General features: G+C 42.1%; 1 protein-coding gene across 1 annotated transcript in view; it reads right to left on the bottom strand.

Annotated features, from left to right (window-relative positions):
* Positions 1–611: 611 nt before the first annotated feature.
* The window catches only part of PTTG1IP2 (PTTG1IP family member 2), an 86827-nt gene continuing 66936 nt past the window's right edge, over positions 612–20502 (bottom strand). The window contains exon 7 of the mRNA XM_042249122.2: positions 612–706. The gene's annotated coding sequence lies outside the window, so the exon portion shown is untranslated. The remainder of the gene's footprint in view (positions 707–20502) is intronic.

Genomic DNA, 20502 nt, shown 5'->3' with positions numbered 1-20502 from the left:
GGATGGGGTAGGGAGCCAGGTTATATAGGAATTTTTACCAAAAAGATCAGGTAGCCTGATCATCCAAAGATTGTTGTTAATTAAAGAAAAGCAGATAATCCAAGCTAAGGAATTTAGTGCTGTTCTATGTTTGGGAAGATACAAGAGTCCAGGCTCCCTGAAATCATTCCTTTGGTATGCAGCTCAGCTGTCTGGGGCCAGTATCCCGTGTTTCCACATCCTCAGTTTCCTCAGGGCTCAGCGTAGGGAGTGGCTGCTCTCTGACGGCTCCTGGAGGGCAGGTATTCTTTCCATCCTGAGTTTCCTCAGGGCTCACCAGCTCACCACTGCGGTGGCTGCAATTGCTGATGACTGACATCTTTGTTTACTGATATGACAGGAACATTCCATTTCTCACTGTGTATATCCAAACAAGACCATCACATAACCTGTCTGACTTCCTTATCCTCATCCATGGAAGAATCACGTGGGAAGTGCTGCCCAGCACCACTCCTAAGGTTCTTGTGAGGATTTTTTTTTTTTAATGTTATTGTTTAAGAAAAAAAAAGTCCTGAAAAGCAAAAGCACTCTACAAATGCAAAAAGAATTTACTCAAATGACTTTCTTCTTACCCACTTTCTTCAACAGCAGGTAGGCTGGCTTATCTGCTAGAAGCAACAGCCCTGACTTAAACTGATTCACATCTTTGGAGTGCTCTTACCAGTATCTGTAAGGAAAAAAAAAATCATACTTGATTAACCAACTAGTGTTCTCTAGTGTTCGTTATAAACAAATGGTGCCTGGTCAATAACAGATACTCAATAAATATTTGTTGAATGAATTTGGAAGTTCTATAATTTAAAACATTTGACACAATTCTACTTCTAAGGCTACTAAATAATAGTTAAAACAACAATAGTCAAAATAGTTAAAACAATAGTCAAAATAATAGTTAAAACAACTCAATTACTAAGGAAACATAATTTTCATCTAGAAAGAGTTGAATAATAGCAAGAATCAGAGGCCCATGGGAAATGCTTTTCTCTTGGCAGACTCAGCCATGGTGGTGACTGTCTGGCATGAATGCATATCATCAACACTATTTAGCATTTCTATTAAAAAAAAAAAAGAGTTCATGGTAAAAGTGAAAAATTGAAGTTGGTATCAAACTCTTAATCAAGTCTTAGTACAGCATAATGTTGGCCAAAAATTAAAAAAAAAAAATGCATGTAGGTTTCATAAACATTTGCAGGACATTTGCAATGTGAACAGTGAACCCCTGCGAGGAATGAGAAGGGAGAAAAGGGTTTAAAGCATCATTATAGATTCAAGATATTGGCAGCTGTTGTCTGTAATTCATAGAGAAGGCTGAGAAAGTGAAAAAGGGATTTTGTGTGTGTGTTTTGTTTCTTTGTTGTTTTTTTTTTTAACATTATGTTAGCAGAGACCATCTTTTACCATCTGTTTTTCTTCAACATTTATGTCAACATTTTGTAACTATTTGTCAGCATTTTTTTCTTTCTTTAAACAGTTTAACTGAGATACAGTTCTCACATACCATGTAATTCACCCAAGTAGAGTATACAATTCAAGTTTTTTAGTATATTCACAAGATTAATTCCAGAACATTTTCATCACCCCTGAAAGAAGCCCTTGCCTACTAGCAGTGACCCCTCATTTCCCATCCTTCTCCTAGGAAAACCATTAATTCCCTCTCGTTACGTCTGTAAATTTGCCTGTTCTGGACATTTCTCACGAGGGAGTCATACAGTACGTGGTCTTCTGTGATTGGCTTCCTTCACTTACACACTGTTTTCATGGTTCATTTTATTGCAGCACGCATCTGGGTTTCACTTCTCTTTGTTGCTGAGGAATACTCCAACGTGCGGCTACACCACATTTTATTAATTCTTTCATCAAGCGATGGACATTTGGGTGGCTTTCATCTCAGGGCTATTTTGGACAATGCTGCTATGAACATTCCTGTGCAAGTTCTCGTGTGGACATGCACACCCATTCCTCCTGAGTGTATATCTTCTGGGGAGACGGTGCTATGCTGGGTCTTGGTTGCGGCATGTGAGAGGTTGTAGCACAACCTATTTTGTGTGTGTGAGGGGGATCTAGTTTCTTGAACAGGGGTCAAACCCAGGCCCCCGCATTGGGAGCATGAGTCTTAGCCACTGGATCACTAGGGAAGTCCCATCTTAAATACATATCTAGGAGTGGAATGGCTGGGCCAAACAGTAGCACTTGCAACATTTTAAATAAACTTTTAAAAACTCAAGATATAATTCACATACCATAGAACCCACCATTTTAAAGTGTGCACTTTACTGGGTTTTAGTATCCATACAAGGCTAAGCAACCATCTTCAACATCTAATTCTAGAAGAATTTCATAACCTCAAATAGAAACCCTGTACCCTTTACCCTTGAATTACCGTTGGATCAGCAAGCCTACATGCCTCTGCTCTCTCTTTTGCCTTGGGAAAATGATTTAAAACACATTGTCATTTTTATTAAAATTGAAATTTCAAGTGGTTATTCGAGAAATAAGCATATTGACTTTCTAAAATAGTGGACTTACTGAGATGTAACTCACATACCATAAAACTCACCCGTTTCAAAGTGTACAATTTAGTGGCTTAGAGTACTTTCACAAAGTTGTGCAATCATTACCACTGACTAATTCCAGAACATTTTCATCATGCCCCCAAGAAATCTCTACCCTTTAGCAGTCATTCCCCATTCTCCCCTCCCCCTAGCTTCTGGCAACCACTAATTTACTCTCTGTCTCTGTAGATTTTCCTGTTCCGGACTATGGTTAACTTTTTGAGGTGTAAAAAAGAATTCTTTACACTTGCATAAAACATTTGGCTACACACACCATGTACAGTCACACATGCACACGCCCCACACACACACTATTGTTTTTTGTCATTACTGGCATTTTTATATCTCCATGACACTTTGTTGTACTCACAGATGAGTTTGGTACCTGATAAAATACCAAAGTGGGGAAAATAAGATCTATTTTTTGGTATGATATGATAAATCATATGATAAATTATTGGTATCCTTAATAGAGAGGTTTACTCATCTCCCGAGTGACCATATAATTACAGACTAAAATAACTTGAAAAAAATTTATTTTGGCCTCGCGACACAGCTTATGAACTCTTAGCTCTCTGACTGGCGATTGAACTCACACTTTCTGTACTGGAAGTGAGAGTCTTAACTACTGGACCATCAGGGAAGTCTCTAAAACAAGATAATTTTTAATCAAAAATTTCTCTTCCGAAAAAGTTGAGTTATGTTTTATTAGGTGGAAATTTTTAGGACTTAAGCACGGGAGGCAGAATTTCAATTAACCCTGAGAGAACTGCTCTGAGGAGGTGAGGGGAGGAGACAGGTTATACAGAAGTTTTGAAGCAAAGAGCGGCTAGTCTAAACATCAGATATCTCAAGTTAAGGAATTTAGCACTTTTCTATGTATGGAAAGGTACATACATACAAAGGGCTCACTGAAATCATTCCTTTGGCATGCAGCTCCGCTGTCTGGGGGCAGTATCCCACGTTTCCACATCTCGAGTTTCCTCAGGGCTCAGCGTGGGGAGTGGCTGCAGTCTGATGGCTGCTGGCGGGCAGGTATTCCTTCCTTCCTGAGTGCTCTCAGGGGTCACCAGCTCAAAGTGGAGGGCTGTAATCACCCTCGTTTACTGATATGGCAGGAAATATTCCATTTCTCAACACTGTCAGTTCAGTCCAGTCGCTCAGTCGTGTCCGATCTTTGCGACCCCATGAATCACAGCACGCCAGGTCTCCCTGTCCATCACCAACTCCCGGAGTTTACTCAAACTCATCCCCACTGAGTCAGTGATGCCATCCAACCATCTCATCCTCTGTCGTCCCTTTCTCCTCCTGCGCCCAGTCCCTCCCAGCATCAGGGTCTTTTCCAATGAGTCAACTCTTCACATGAAGTGGTCAAAGTATTGGAGTTTTGGCTTTAGCATCAGTCCTTCCAGTGAACACCCAGGACTGATCTCCTTTAGGATGGACTGGTTGGATCTCCTTGTAGTCCAAGGGACTCTCAAGAGTCTTCTCTGACACCACAGTTCAAAAGCATCAATTCTCTATGCTGTCTATATTGGTCATAGCTTTTCTTCCAAGGAGTAAGCATCTTTTATTCCATGGCTGCAGTCACCATCTGCAGTGAGTTTGGAGCCCCAAAAATAAAGTCTGTCACCATTTCCACTGTTTCCCCACCTATTTCCCATGAAGTGATGGGACCAGATGCCATGATCTTAGTTTTCTGAATGTTGCGCTTTAAGCCAACTTTTTCACTCTCCTCTTTCACTTTCATCAAGAGGTTCTTTAGTTATTCTTCACTTTCTGCCATAAGGGTGGTGTCATCTGCATATCTGAGCTTACTGATATTTCTCCCGGCAATCTTGATTCCAGCTTGTGCTTCATCCAGCCCAGCATTTCCCATGATGTACTCTGCATATAAGTTAAGTAAGCAGGGTGACAACATACAGCCTTGACATACTCCTTCTCCTATTTGGAACCAGTCTGTTCCATGTCCAGTTCTAACTGTTGCTTTCTGACCTGCATACAGATTTCTCAAGAGGCAGGTCAGGTAGTCTGGTATTTCCATCTCTTTCAGAATTTTCCAGTGTGTGGTGATCCACACATGAAAGGCCTTGGAACAGTCAATAAAGCAGAAATAGATGTTTTTTCTGGAACTCTCTTGCTTTTTTGATGATCCAGTGGATGTTGGCAATTTGATCTCTGGTTCCTCTGCCTTTTCTAAATCCAGCTTGAACATCTGGAAGTTCATAGTTCACATATTGCTGAAGCCTGGCTTGGAGAATTTTGAGCATTACATTACTAGCATGTGAGATGAGTGCAATTGTGCGGTAGTTTGAGCATTCTTTGGCATTGCCTTTCTTTGGGATTGGAATGAAAACTGACCTTTTCCAGTCCTGTGGCCACTGCTGTTTTCCAAATTTGCTGGCATATTGAGTGCAGCACTTTCACAGCATCATCTTTCAGGATTTGAAACAGCTCAACTGGAATTCCATCACCTCCACTAGCTTTGTTCGTAGTGCTGTTTCCCTAAGGCCCACTTGACTTCACATTCCAAAATGTCTGGCTCTCTGTGAATGATCACACCGTTGTGATCATCTGGGTCATGAAGATCTTTTCTGTGTAGTTCTGCTGTGTATTCTTGCCACCTCTTCTTAATATCTCTGCTTCTGTTAGGCCCATACCATTTCTGTGCATTATTGAGCCCATCTTTGCATGAAATGTTCCCTTAGTATCTCTAATTTTCTTGAAGAGATCTCTAGTCTTTCCCATTCTGTTGTTTTCCTCTATTTCTTTGCCCTGATCATTGAGAAAGGCTTTCTTATCTCTCCTTGCTATTCTTTGGAACTCTGCATTCAAATGGGTATATCTTTCCTTTTCTCCTTTGCTTTTCACTTCTCTTCTTTTACAGTTATTCGTAAGGCCTCCTCAAATACCATTTTGCTTTTTAACGTTTCTTTTCCTTGGGGATGGTCTTGATCCCTGTCTCCTGTACAATGTCACGAACCTCTGTCCATAGTTCATCAGGCACTCTGTCTATCATATCTAATCCCTTTGAACCTATTCCTCACTTCCACTCTATAATCATAAGGAATTTGATTTAGGTCATACCTGAATGGTCTAATGGTTTTCCTTACTTTCTTCAATTTAAGTCTGAATTTGGCAATAAGGAGTTCATGATCTGAGCCACAGTCAGCTCCTGGTCTTGTTTTTGCTGACTGTATAGAGCTTCTCCTTCTTTGGGTGAAAAGAATATAATCAATCTTATTTCAGTGTTGACCATCTGGTGATGTCCATGTGTAGTCTTCTCTTGTGTTGTTGGAAGAGGGTGTTTGCTATGACCAGTGTGTTCTCTTGGCAAAACTCCATTAGCCTTTGCCCTGCTTCATTCTGTACTGCAAGGCCAAATTTGCCTGTTACTCCAGGTGTTTCTTGACTTCCTACTTTTGCATTCCAGTCCTTATAAAGAAAAGGATATCTTTTTTGGGTGTTAGTTCTAAAAGGTCTTCTAGGTCTTCATAGAACTGTCCAACTTCAGCTTCTTCAGCATTACTGGTCAGGGCATAGACTTGGATTACTCTGATACTGAATGGTTTGCCTTGGAAACAAACAGACCATTCTGTCATTTCTGAGGTCACATCTAAGTATTGCATTTCGGACTCTTTTGTTGACTATGATGGCTACTCCATTTCTTCTAAGGGATTCTTGCCCATGGTAGTAGGTATGATGGTCATCTGAGTTAAATTCACCCATTCTGATCCATTTTAGTTTGCTGATTCCTAAAATGTCAATGTTCACTCTTGCAATCTCCTGTTTGACCACTTTCAACTTGCCTTGATTCATGGACCTGACATTCCAGGTTCCTATGCAGTATTGCTCTTTACAGCATCGGACCTTGCTTCTATCACCAGTCCCATCCACAGCTGGTGTTGTTTTTGCTTTGGCTCCATCTCTTCTTTGTTTCTGGAGCAATTTCTCCACTGATCTCCAGTAGCATGTTGGGCACCTATCGACCTGGGGAGTTCCTCTTTCAGTGTCCTATCTTTTTGCCTTTTCATACTGTTCATGGGATTCTCAAGGCAAGAATACTGAATTGGTTTGCCATTCCCTGCTCCAATTCCTTCTTATAGGAGGAACACCAGTCACCATAGAGAGGGGGTAACCTAAGATCATATTTTAAAATGTTCATATTGGCCAAATTGTTTGACTTCATGGCTACTGTCAGTGCTGCCAAAAAAGAAGTGAGGGGGTAAATTTAATTTACCATTGTATTTGAAGATCAACTTTAAAAGTGCACCATATATAAAATATAGTGCAAATATATAAAACTCATAAACATTTATTATAATTTAAATTTTAAAATATTTTATTAAATCTGTCTCTTCGCTTTCTGTATCTGTACTATCTAGCTCTTGGAGTTATTTTAAAAATACTACTACCACACTTAAAAGTATTGCCTCACGATTGTATTAAGCTGCCCTCCGGTGGCTTTTAATTTAGTAAATGTCTTGAACCACCTTAGTATCTGATGTGAAGTATCTTTAAGGTATTGTGGTTTATTCAATACCGTATTAATTCATATTTTCTAAATGTGCTTATTTGGCAGGGGCTTTGAAATATTCATTCATTTGAGAAGAACGGACACTGCCTAGGGTCTAGAAAAGGTGAAAACAATAAGAGAATGCATGAACCTAAGTTTGTACATCCCGTATAACAAATCATCGGTTATTACCAGTTTCTCTTATTATCATGACAATACAGGAATGACAGATAAGAGCCTTAATCATAAAATGCAGAATATAACAATCGAAACCGCATGAAAACTAGAATACATTTCTTAAGTAATGGTCCCTAATACGTGCTAAAGGCTCTCATATCACACAATAAGAAAATATTCTCACTAATGAATTGGCTACATTTGTCACTGCTCCATGTAATTTTATAGAACTGTTTTTTAACTTCCTGCCAAAGATAAACAGTATGTACCTGTTGAAAACATACTTCTAGTCATATCAGTCTCTTGTCTTTTGACAATAAAAAGGAAATAGTCACTTTTGTTTTATTTTGTTGAACTTTCTCTAGTATAATGACTGCAATGTACAAAATGACTGTGATCACAAAAATGATACATTTTAACTGTAAGAGTTTAGAAGGTGGAGCACTATTCACATTTTCTTATTATTCTTTTCAGAAAAATGCAAGTTCTATTTGGACACATTAAATTATTTGCCTTACACGTATACTCTTCCGTTGAGGGAAAGGAGATTCTTATTACCTAAGATTTACATTAAACATTTTTCTTTTTTTACATTAAACATTTTTAAGTTCAAATATTTAGTTAAGTATTTGAGTACCTTCTGTGTGCCCAACGCCGTGTAGTTTGCACTGTAAAAAAGATGGCCATTTCTAGAAAAGAAGCTCCAAATACATTTTAAGCTGTTGCAACATCATGAGAATTAGCACTTGAGAGGAAAAGTGTTCCAATGGTTCAGGAAAGAATTAAGAGCTACATTAGCTGCAGGGGGGAATGAAAGCCTCCTAGAGGAAATGACACTTGAATTGGGCTGTGATAGATTGATGGGATTTTGGTGGCAAAGAATCAAATGTTGAAAACATTTCACATCAGAAAATAAAGATGAAGAAAAAGATGTAAGTGGATCGCATGTTGGTGAAAAGTACTAAGGGAACTGAGCTGAAAATCAGTCATCTTCTAGAACAAATATACAAGGTGTTGTAGTAGAAACAGAAATACACGTGCAGCTATGTTTTGCAAAATTCGGAAGATTCAAATGTTGTTGTTGTTTAGTTGCTAAGTCATGTCCAACTCTTCTGTGACCCCATGGACTCTAGCCCACCAGGCTCCTCTGTCCATAGGGTTTCCCAGGCAAGAATACTCGAGTGGGTTGCGAGTTCCTTCTCCAGCGGATCTTCTCGACCCATGGATCAACCCTGGGCCTTCTATGTCTCCTGCACTGGCTTGAAGTTTCTTTACCCCTGAGCCACCAGGGAAGCCCAAATCAACAATAGTTTTACCTACTTAGATAACATACGAACTGTTATTCATCAGCAACATTGAGTAATTGACCATTGTTAGTAGAATTAGTAGGATCTATGAATCAGTGGTTGTGACAGAGACTAAATGCAATTATTATATTATTTTAAACTGCTCAAGTTTTTAAGGATTGAGATACCATTTAGACAGTGAGAAACGCACAGATCTTACGTGTATAGTCCTGTCAGTTTTAACAAAATGCCCAACAGGCTTCAGTTCTGCCACCTGCACTCATCCACACTTTTATCAAGATAAAGAATGTCCTAACACAGCAGAAATTCTCTCAGCTCATTTCCAGGTATGCCCATCACCTTTACCTCCAAGCAACAGCTATTCTGATTTCTGCAACCATAGATTAGTTTCGCCTGTTCTTGAACTTCATCCTAAATCATATAATATGTACTCTTTTTTAATCTGGGTTCTTTTACTCAAGCACAATGTATGTGAGACTCATCCCTGTGGCTGTATTACTGTAAGAATATATCACAGATTATCTCTTGTCTTGTTTGTGGATACCTGGATGGGTTCCAAGTGAAGGCCACCAGGAATGAAGCTGCTATGAACATTTATGTATAGGTTTTTGTGCAATCATCTTTTCATCTCTCCAGGATATGTACTGAGTGGGACTGCTGACTTGTATGGTAAGTGTGTATCTTTTAAAAACATCCCTTATTGGCTTCTTTGGCTGTGCTGGGTCTCCGTTGGTGGGAGGGCTTCACTCTAGCTATGGTGAGCAGGCATTACTCTCTCGTTGTGGTGTTCAGGTTTCTCGCGGTGGCCTCTCTTGTTGTGCAGCATCGGCTCTAGAGTGTTTGGGCTTTAGTAGTTGTGGCTTCTGGGCTTCAGAGCAAGACTCAGTAGTTGGGGCACACACCCCTGAAGCATGTGGGGTCTTCCCTGATCAGAAATTGAACCTGTCTCCTGCATTTGCCAATGGATTCTTTACCACTGAGCCACCAGGGAAGCCCCGTAAATATATGTTTAACTTTATAGGAAACTGCCAAACAATTTCCCAGAATGGTTATATCATTTTATACTTCTACTTGCAAAACATGAAGAGTTTGGAGTTTTTCTTTTAAGCCATTCTAGTGGGTGTGCATCGTATCATTGCGGTTTAAAACTGTATTTTTATAAGACCTTAAAGATGTTGAGCATTTTTCAAGTGCCTATTGGTCATTTATGTATCTTTTTTTTGTGAAATGACTGTTCAAACTTTTTTGCCTAATTTTAAGATTAGATTTTTTATATTATTAAATTGTAGGGTTTTTTTTTTTTTTTTTGCTGCTGCTGCTGCTAAGTCGCTTCAGTCATGTCCAACTCTGTGTGACCCCAGAGACGGCAGCCCACCAGGCTCCCCCGTCCCTGGGATTCTCCAGGCAACAACACTGGAGTGGGTTGCCATTTCCTTCTCCAGTGCATGAAAGTGGAAAGTGAAAATTGAAAGTGAAGTCGCTCAGTCATGTCCGACCCTCAGCGACCCCATGGACTGCAGCCTACCAGGCTCCTCCATCCACAGGATTTTCCAGGCAAGAGTACTGGAGTGGGGTGCCATTGCCTTCTCCGAGGGTTTTTTCTGGGGGTGGGTGCAAATGTTTGGTCAGACACATGTCGTAAACGTATTCTCCCAGTCTGTGGTTTATCTGTTCATTCTATTAACATTGTCTTTAGAAAGCTAAAACTTCGGTGAAGTCCAATTTAATGTGTGTGTGTGTGTGTGTGTGTGTTTTCCTTTTGTGGTCAGTGCTTTCCGTTTTCCTCAGGAAATCTTTGCCTTCCCCAGTACTGCGAAGATATTGTCCTATGATCTCTTCTAGAATCTTTATTGTTTTAGAAGTTTGTTTAGGGCTATAATCCACATTGAATTAATTTTTGTGTATGGGATGAGGTATGAGTTGAATTCCATTTTTTTCCACATGAATATCTAGTTGTTTCAGCACTGTCTGATGAAATTACTTTATTCAAGATTAACTTCATTGAAATTACATCAACAGGAAAATTTGAAATGATTCCTGAAAAAAGGGAAATTAAGAGTAAAAAGGGCACTTGACTCATACTTAAGTCATTCTTTGAACTCATATAACAAGCATGCACAAATGACCACTAATTTTTTTTCTAAGGTTTTTTGATGTGGACCATTTTTAAGTTCTTTATTGAATTTGTTACAATATTGTTTCAGTTTTATATTTTGGTTTTTGGCCTGGAGGCATGTGGGAGCTTAGCTCCCTGAACTAGGGATCAAACCCGTTCCCCTGCATTGGATGATGAAGTCATCATCATCCACTGAGCTGTCAGGGAAGTTTCAATATTAAAACAAAAACAAAAACAAAACATAGCCACACATTTGCATTTCTGACAGTTGCTCTATTCCTCTGAATGAAAAAACAAAGCTATTTTATATGGAAAGAGTGCTCTATCTGCAGCAGAATCCTGACTTATTTGAAAACTTGCAACATCTTTCTATTTCACTAAGTGCTTGTGAAGCTAGTTAAATATTTTGGAGGCAGGGGTGGGCTTAAGTGGATCTTTTGACTCTGCAAAAATAAAGCTCAAATCTCTTCTAAATTGGAGTTTTAAGGATTTCTAGGAACTAGACTGCATGCTGGCACACGGTGGACTGGGACAGGCTTTCCATCAGGACAAGAGAGGAAAACTAGGTTTTTCTCTGTCATTGGCCCTCAGATGAGATGGGGTTTATGTTCTGGGTTGGCAGTACTTTGGAGGAGGCACAAACATGGGGTAGAAGGCAGCGGTCAAGGGGCGGGGTGGGGGTAGGTGAGCAGCATTTTAGCAACATGAAGACGTCCCCAGTGGCTCAGTGGGTAAAGAATTTGCCTAAAATATAGGAGACACAGGAGACCTGGGTTCAATCCCTGGGTTGGGAAGATCCTCTGGAGGAGGAAATAGCAACTCACTGCAGTATTCTTGCCTGGAAAATCCCAACTGAGCAACTATGCACAGAAATGAAATCAAAGGTCAGACTCCTTGAGAAAGGTTTAGCTGTGAACCCCAGAAGCACCCTTTTCCAGTGGTTAGTTTTCTGCCTGTGTTTCCATTCCATAGACTAGCAAGTTCTTGGTAAAGTTATAGCTAGATATTGCTTGCTGCTGCTGCTGCTACTAAGTCGCTTCAGTCGTGTCCGACTCTGTGCAACTGCATAGACGGCAGCCCACCAGGCTCCCCTGTCCCTGGGATTCTCCAGGCAAGAACACTGGAGTGGGTTGCCATTGCCTTCTCCAATGCATGAAAGTGAAAAGCGAAAGGGAAGGCGCTCAGTCATGTCCAGCTCTTAGTGACCCCATGGACTACAGCCCACCAGGCTCCTCCATCCATGGCATTTTCCAGGCAAGAGTACTGGAGTGGGTTGTCACTGCCTTGGGAAGTTCAAAAGGAAGGAGTGTCTCAGCTTGGAGTGAAACTGAAAGGGCAGCAGGCAGCAACCTCAAGAAAGGTAACCTGTGAAAAGTTTGAAGAATAAGCTGAAAAGCTTTGCTAGCGGAATATAAACCACAGACAATAATACCAAGTGTTTGGTTTAGATGTAACATATTCCATCTCTTGTGAGGCATCATGTATCTATTGTGAGGATTTCTGTGTTTTCAGGAAGAAAATTTAGATCTAGAGAAGAATTAATTAATGAAGCAAAGAGTAGGTTCACACATGATTTGACTCTTTTTTTAAAAAAGCAGCTTGAAAGGCAAAAGCTAAATGAAGGTATGAGAGTAATTTTACAGCACAAAAGTATTCACAGGACAACTTTGGAACTGTCTGATTTACACAAAATCATGTAAGTGAGTGCTTCTCAAACTTTAATGTTCATTCTGAAATTAATATATGTCAACTATACCTTGGTAAATTAAAAAAAAACTTTAATGTTCATACAAATAATCTGAAGATTGTGTTAAAATGTGGATTCTGACTCAGTCAAACTGGTATGGGACCTAAGAGTCCATTTTTTTTTAAGTATCTGTTATATTTTTAGCAGCATCAGGTCTTAGCTGTGGCATGTAGGGTCTTCATTGTCCCTCAGCACGTGGGATCTGAGTTCCATGACCAGGGATAGAATCTGTGTCTCCTGCATTGGAAAGTGATTCTTAACCTGTGGACCACCAGGAAAGCCTGTGAGACTTTTTTAAAGGACTGTTTCTTGGGCCCACACCAGACCAATTGAGTCAGAAATTCTGGGGCTGAAATCTTAATCCTCAAACATTCCTTCTGCTCTTGCCTTAGGCTATGGAGCCCGGCAGAAGTAGAAATAGAAGGTTGGGTTCAGTTCAGTTCAGGTCAGTCACTCAGTCGTGTTTAACTCTTTGTGACCCCATGGGACCGCAGCACACCAGGCCTCCTCGTCCATCACCAACTCCAGAGCCTACTCAAACTCATGTCCATGGAGTCGGTGATGCCATCCAGCCATCTCATCCTCTGTCGTCCCCTTCTCCTGCCCTCAGTCTTTCCCAGCATCAAGGTCTTTTCCAATGAGTCAGCTCTTCGCATGAGGTGGCCAAAGTATTGGAGTTTCAGCTGCAACATCAGTCCTTCCAATGAACATCCAGGACTGATCTCCTTTAGGATGGACTGGTTGGATCTCCTTGCAGCCCAGGGGACTCTCAAAAGTCTTCTCCAAGACCACAGTTCAAAAGCATCAATTCCTCAGTGCTCAGCTTTCTTTATAGTCCAACTCTCACATCTATACATGACCACTGGAAAAACCATAGCCTGGACTAGACAGACCTTTGTTGGGAAAGTAATGTCTCTCCTTTTCAATATGCTGTCATAGTTTTTCTTCCAAGGAGTAAGCATCTTTTATGGCCGCAGTCACCATCTGCAGTGATTTTGGAGCCCAGAAAAATAAAGTCAGCCACTGTTTCCCCATCTATTTGCCATGAAGTGATGGGACCAGATGCCATGATCTTCGTTTTCTGAATGTTGAGCTTTAAGCCAACTTTTTCACTCTCCTCTTTCACTTTCATCAAGAGGCTCTTTAGTTCCTCTTCTCTTTCTGCCATAAGGGTGGTGTCATCTGTATACCTGAGGTTATTGATATTTCTCCTGGCAATCTTGATTCCAGCTTGTGCTTCATCCAGCTCAGCATTTCTCATGATGTACACTGCATATAAGTTAAATAAGCAGGGTGACAACATACGACCTTGACGTACTCCTTTTCCTATTTGGAACCAGTCTGTTGTTCCATGTCCAGTTCTAACTGTTGCTTCTCTATTGCAATTTCCCAGAATGTGTTTTTCTCAGATCCCACACTGGGGCTTTGAATGTTTTACCTCCATAAACGTCTTTCCTATGAACAAAACAGAGAGTATCTTCCTTTAAAGAGTTTAGAGTTCAGCTGGGAAATCAGTCCTCAAGTAACTTATAAATACAGAGCAACAAGGGGCATGATATGAGGTGTACTGTGTGTTTTAGGAACCCACAGAAGAGGAATCTAAATGTGGAGAAAGATCTTCCCAGACAGGGAGCATTTAAGGTGAGTCCATATGGATGAATAGCAGTTTTTCAGAACAGGAGGGTTGGAAGGTTTCCCAGGGAAATACAACAATATGTCCCAAACCCCCAAAACAAGAGAGATTACAGTGAGTTCAGAAAACTGAACGACGCTCAGAATGACTGGAGTGTGTGGGAACAGGGGAGACAGGCGGTAAGGTTGTCAGGGACCAGGGCTTCATAAACAGGCTGACCTCCTAGGCCATTTTCTCAGACGGTCTCAGAAGACACATCACTCTCCAAAGTGTCCTGTTTGGACAATAAATTAAATGGCCATACTTCCTACAGGCAAACCTTTGACTTTTTCCAAATGGGAAGAGATTGATGATTATTTTTGAGACTGATGAATTCTAAGCAGAGAATTGACATTGTTAAAGAGTTTTGAAACAATCCTTTAAGACTTCAGAGAGAATAATGACTTGAAGACCAGTTAGAAGGCTGTTACAGGTACAGGTGAGAGACCGTGGTGTCCTAGAATTGTGGCACTGTGCATGGAGGAAAGTAGACAGAACTGTGAACTATTAAGAAAAGAGGAACAATCTGGTACGTGAACAGATGGGAGTCAAGCCGACCGCTCTTCTGGCTTGAGCTAGTAATACTCGGGTAGCGCATCATTTGCTGTGACAGAAAAGGAAGAAGGAAGGAAAACATTTTTGAGAGAACTGAAGTGTACTGAATGATTAAGAAATGTCAAGTAAGATGAGGTCTGAATATTCCCACTACATTCATTAGCCACACTGTGAGAGAAGTTCTTCTATTTTCTTGGAGCGAATAACTACATAGCAATGGAATGATTAGGAGAAAAATGGAATGAAAGAGAAGAGAAGGGAATGAGGGGAAGAGAAATTGAGTGGAGATAATCAAGAAGTTTGCCTCTGAAGAGGGGGGGAGGAATGTAGCTGTAGCTGGAAGGGAAATTGGAATTGAAGGTTTCTTTTGTTTTAAATCATTTTTCCATTGCTAATTGCTTGTTAGAAGGAGAAGGTAGATAGAGAAGATTTGAAGATGTGGAAAAAGAGAAGCAAGTGAGAAGGATTCAGAGCACAGATGAAGGTTGATTAGTTATCTATTGCTGCATAATAACTTATCCCTAAATTCAGCAGCATAAGACAATAAATATTTACCATCTCACAATTCCTGTGTGTCAGAAACCAGGGCACATCTAGGGCTCAAGGTCTCTTATGAAGTTGCTGTCAGGCTACTTGCTTTGTCTGCGGTCTCATCAGATGACTCAACAGTGGCAGGGGGAGGAGGGAAGAGGATCTGCTTCTGTACTTACGTATTATCTTCAGCATGCAGTTCCTCAGAGGCTGCTGAGCTACGAGCCTCAGTTCCTTGTTACCTGTCAGCCAGAGGCCTTCCTTGGCCCATGAGCCTCTCTAGAGGGCACCTCACAATATAGCAGCTGACTTTCTCCAGGGTCAGTGAGAGAGGAAGAAAGAGCTAGAGAGTATCCAAGACAGAAGTCATAATATTTTTATTAACCTAGCCATAGAAGCGGAGAAGGCAAAGGCACCCCACTCCAGTACTCTTTCCTGGAGAATCCCATGGATGGAGGAGCCTGGTAGGCTACAGTCCATGGGGTCGCTGAGGGTCGGACACGACTGAGCGACTTCCCTTTCACTTTTCACTGTCATGCATTGGAGAAGGACATGGCAACCCACTCCAGTGTTCTTGCCTGGAGAATCCCAGGGACAGGGGAGCCCGGTGGGCTGCCGTCTATGGGGTCGCACAGAGTCGGGCACAACTGAAGCGACTTAGCAGTAGTAGTAGCAGCCATAGAAGAGACAGTCTATGACTTTGACTGTATTCTATTTTAGGGAAGAAGCTGCCTATGTCTGACCATCATTTGAGGGGGGAGGGGTTTACAGAGCACGACCATGGCTGTGTGCATGCATTCTCAGCTGCTCAGTCATGTCCAACTCTCTTGCGACTGCATGGACTGTACCCCGCCAGGCTCCTCTGTCCATGGGATTCTCCAGGCAAGAATACTGGATTGGGTTGCCATTTCCTCCTCCAGGGGATCTTCCCGACCCAGAGATTGGAACCCGCATCTCCTGTGTCTCCTGCACTGGCAGGCGGATTCTTTACACCTGAGCCTCCAGGGAAGCTGATGAATATCACTAAGTAGGAGTCCCTGGAGCCAGTTTACAGACTGCCGGTCACAGAGTAATAGGTTAGTTTAGTCGCTCAGTCGTGTCTGACTCTTTGCAACCCCATGGACTGCAGCCCACCAGGCTCCTCCATCCATGGGATTTTCCAGGCAAGAGTACTGGAGTGGGGTGCCATTTCCTTCTCCAGAGGATCTTTCCAACCCAGGGATGGAACCTGGGTCTCCCACATTGTAGGCAGATGCTTTACCATCTGAGCCACCAGGGAATTCCTACAGAGTAATAAACTATCAACAAAGAAGGGAGACCTCTTCCCTGGTAAAGAAGGAAGGGGGAAGAGTCGGATCTAGATTTGGGTAGTTTCGGATAATTGTAGTGAGAATGGAGAGATTTCTGTTCAGATGGCTTCTATTTTCTATGCCAACTAAGACACATGGTCTTTTTAAAAAAAATGAAACAAGAGGAAATTGGAGTTTTGATAGTAGAGATGCTTTGAAACAATCCCTGTTGAGTATAAGATAAAGAAGTGAGCTGGGAAACAGGACTGAGTAGGAATGTTATGAGCCCAGCTGAAGGGGGAATCCACTGATTTATAGCCAAATCAATCTGCCCAGAAGGGTGATTTTTCTCCGACAACACTTAGTAAAGGGAAGAGGAAGTTCTCCATGGCTACTTCCTGATGATTGCCCACTTTCCCTTAGGGTGACATGGAAAGCATGAAAAATTGCTGAAGCTGACACCAAAATTTATATAACCATAAAATTGAACAAAGTAGCTGTCAGTGTCAGAGTCTAAAAAAGGAATCTGTCACACAGAGTTTCATTTGCCGCGAAATTCATGGAGAGTCAGGTTAGCACAAAACAGGCCGGGTTGCTAAGTTATATGCCATAAAGTTGTCTGTTCGTCTGCCTTCACTGGAGTTCATGCTTGCTAAAGATAGTTAAATCCACCACCAACAGGACAGTGTTAGAAACTTCTCACTGATTGCTTTGCAGAAGGTCTCTTTTTTTTTTAAATGAAAAGTCCCCAAAATGAATTCTTGAGACATAGTTTCACCTGTTAACTTCACCTTTTTTTTTTTTTTTAACTTCACCTTTTTAATAAAACCTAATTAAAGCTCTACTCTGATGCTTTCGTTTCTTATATATAAAACTAGTCTCTTTGGGGGCTTCCCTGGTGGCTCAGCAGTAAAGAGTCCACCTGCCAGTGCAGGAGACACAGGTTCCATCCCTGGTCCGGGAAGATCCCACACGCCGTGGAGCAACTAAGCCTGTGAGCTGCAACTACTGAAGGCTGCATGCCCTGGAGCCCATGCTCCAAAACAGAGGAAGCCACTGCGATGAGAGGCAGGCAGCTGGGGAGCAGCCCCTCCTTGCCACAAAGCCTATAGAGCAATGAAGACCCAGCACAAACAAACATGAATAAATAAATACATAAAATTTAAAAATAAATAAATAAGTGAAGTCAAGAATGAAGGGAAAAAAAAAAAAAAAAGAACTAGCCCTATTGTAAGAAGAATGAGAAGATTTCCCTAGACTGGAGGCCTGCCTAGAGGCGGGGAGTAGCCATCAGCCTTTTGCTCTCTGCCACGTGAGCGAACCCTGCCTGGCTAATGCCTGGCCACTGCATCAGTGCAGGGAAGGCTTTGATAAGAACTGACACGCACAGCCCTCTCTCTCACCCGTGTGCGCACGTGTTGCTGGATCTTGAAAGTGAAACGTTGAAAATGTTTCAATATTGAAAAAGTGAAAATATTCAGGCTCCGTATCACTCAGCCTGACTCACCTGTTGTTTTGGATTCAAGCATTTAGTGAACAAAGGACATCCAAAGATGGGAACATAAAGAGGCCTCATAAGGCAGGAGATAAAATTTTCCTAAACCAGAGACCGCTTAAAGCCAAGATACCAACCTGGAGAGAAGACGGGCCGTTGGATTTTTTCAGAGTTGAGAGTTTCTCAGACAGGCAGTGAAAGAAAGGCAGCGAAACAAGGAGGTTTAGGATTAGCCAGTAAGCATGGCTGACACATGGATCTTGTGACACGGGGGCAGATGGAGGCAGCAGGGCCTGAGGGATGTGAAGAGGGTAGAATGGTCCGTGGGTTGGTGGTGTTGATAAAGCAGACCCGAAGTCCTGAGGTGCTGAGGGTGGCGGAACCCCTAAGCTAGAAGGCGAGGCAGCTGTAGCCCTTAATGGGACTTGAACTCACGCTCTCCAGGAGTTTTGCAGTGTTATCATGATATAATGGGTTTTGCCCACTAACTGCAGTGTATAATATGATTTATATGGGAGAAAGCTTTCCAGATTCTTGTGTTTTTTTCAGAGATTTCGAGGGAAGCCTGGCGTGCTGCGATCCATGGGGTCGCAAAGAGTCGGACACGACTGAGTGACTGAACTGAACTGAACTGAAGTCACATCTCTTCTGTGGAGTGGAGACTCCTACCTAGATTTTGTAAGAAGAATGTGCTGTGCTTAGTGATTCAGTCGTGTCCAACGCTTTGCAACCCCACAGACTGTGGCTCATCAGGCTCCTCTGTCCGTGGGGGTTCTCCAGGCAAGAATGCTGAAGTGGGCCCTCCTCTAGGGGATCTTCCCAACCCAGAGATCGAATCCAGGTCTCCTGCATTGCAGGTGGATTCTTTACCAGCTGAGCCACCAGGGAGGCCCAGTAAGAAGAACAGAGCAACCAAAACAGGCTTGGGGGCTTCCCTGGTGGTCCAGTGGCTAAGACTTCAAGCTCTCAGGGCAGGGGGCCTGGGTTCCATCCCTGGGGGGGAAAAAGATCCCACATGTCACAACTAAGACCCAGCACAGCCAAATAAATACCAAAAACAACAACAGTAGGCCTGGCTAATCACTAGATATGACAACTGAGAGAGATTAAGTCAACATCTATTTCTGCTTTATTGACTATGCCAAAGCCTTTGACTGTGTGGATCACAATCAACTGTGGAAAATTCTGAAAGAGATGGGAATACCAGACCACCTGACCTACCTCTTGAGAAACCTGTATGCAGGTCAGGAAGCAACAGTTAGAACTGGACATGGAACAACAGACTGGTTCCAAATGGGAAAAGGAGTACGTCAAGGCTGTATATTGTCACCCTGCTTATTTAACTTCTATGCAGAGTACATCATGAGAAATGCTGGGCTGGAAGAAGCACAAGCTGGAATCAAGATTGCCAGGAGAAATATCAATAACCTCAGATATGCAGATGACACCACCCTTATGGCAGAAAGTGAAGAAGAACTAAAGAGCCTCTTGATGAAAATGAAAGAGGAGAGCGAAAAAGTGGGCTTAAAGCTCAACATTCAGAAAACGAAGATCATGGCATCCAGTCCCATCACTTCATGGCAAATAGATGGGGAAACAGTGGAAACAGTGGCTGACTTTATTTTTCTGGGCTCCAAAATCACTGCAGATTGTGATTGCAGCCATGAAATTAAAAGACGCTTACTCCTTGGAAGGAAAGTTATGACCAACATAGACAGCATATTCAAAAGCAGAGACATTACTTTGCCAACAAAGGTCCGTCTAGTCAAGGCTATGGTTTTTCCAGTGGTCATATATGGATGTGAGAGTTGGACTATAAAGAAAGCTGAGCACCGAAGAATTGAAGCTTTTGAACTGTGATTCAAAAGGAGTTCAGTCCTGGGTGTTCAATGGAAGGACTGATGTTGAAGCTGAAACTCCAATACTTTGGCTACCTGATGCAAAGAGTTGACTCATTTTAAAAGACCCTGATCCTGGGAAAGAGGAGGAGAAGGGGATGACAGAGGATGAGATGGTTGGATGGCATCACCGACTCCATGGACACGGGTTTGGGTGGACTCTGGGAGTTGGTGATGGACAGGGAGGCCTGGCATGCTGCGGTTCATGGGGTCGCAAAGAGTCGGACATGACTGAGCAACTGAACTGAACTGAACTGAAGTCAATCCTAAAGGAAATCAACCCTGAATATTCATTGGAAGGACTGATGCTGAAGCTGAAGCTCCAGTACTTTGGCCACCTGATGTGAAGAGCTGTCTCATTGGGAAAGACCCTGATGCTGGGAAAGATTGAGGCCAGGAGGAGAAGGGGATGACAGAGGGTGAGATGGTTGGATGGCATCACCAACCCGGTGGATAAACTCCAAGAGATAGTGAAGCACAGGGAAGCCTAGTAGGCTGCACGCCACGGGGTCACAAAGAGTCAGATACAACTGAGCGTCTGAACAACAAGTTACATAACAGGTAAAAATCTTTCCGATAACAAGATTGCCCTTCAAGCAAGATATTCC

Source organism: Ovis aries, chromosome 4 (genome assembly GCF_016772045.2).
Source record: "Ovis aries strain OAR_USU_Benz2616 breed Rambouillet chromosome 4, ARS-UI_Ramb_v3.0, whole genome shotgun sequence".
NCBI classification, from domain to species: domain Eukaryota; kingdom Metazoa; phylum Chordata; class Mammalia; order Artiodactyla; family Bovidae; genus Ovis; species Ovis aries.
The sequence above is the reverse complement of the archived record's forward strand: the minus strand, read 5'-3'. Positions and strand labels throughout refer to the sequence as shown.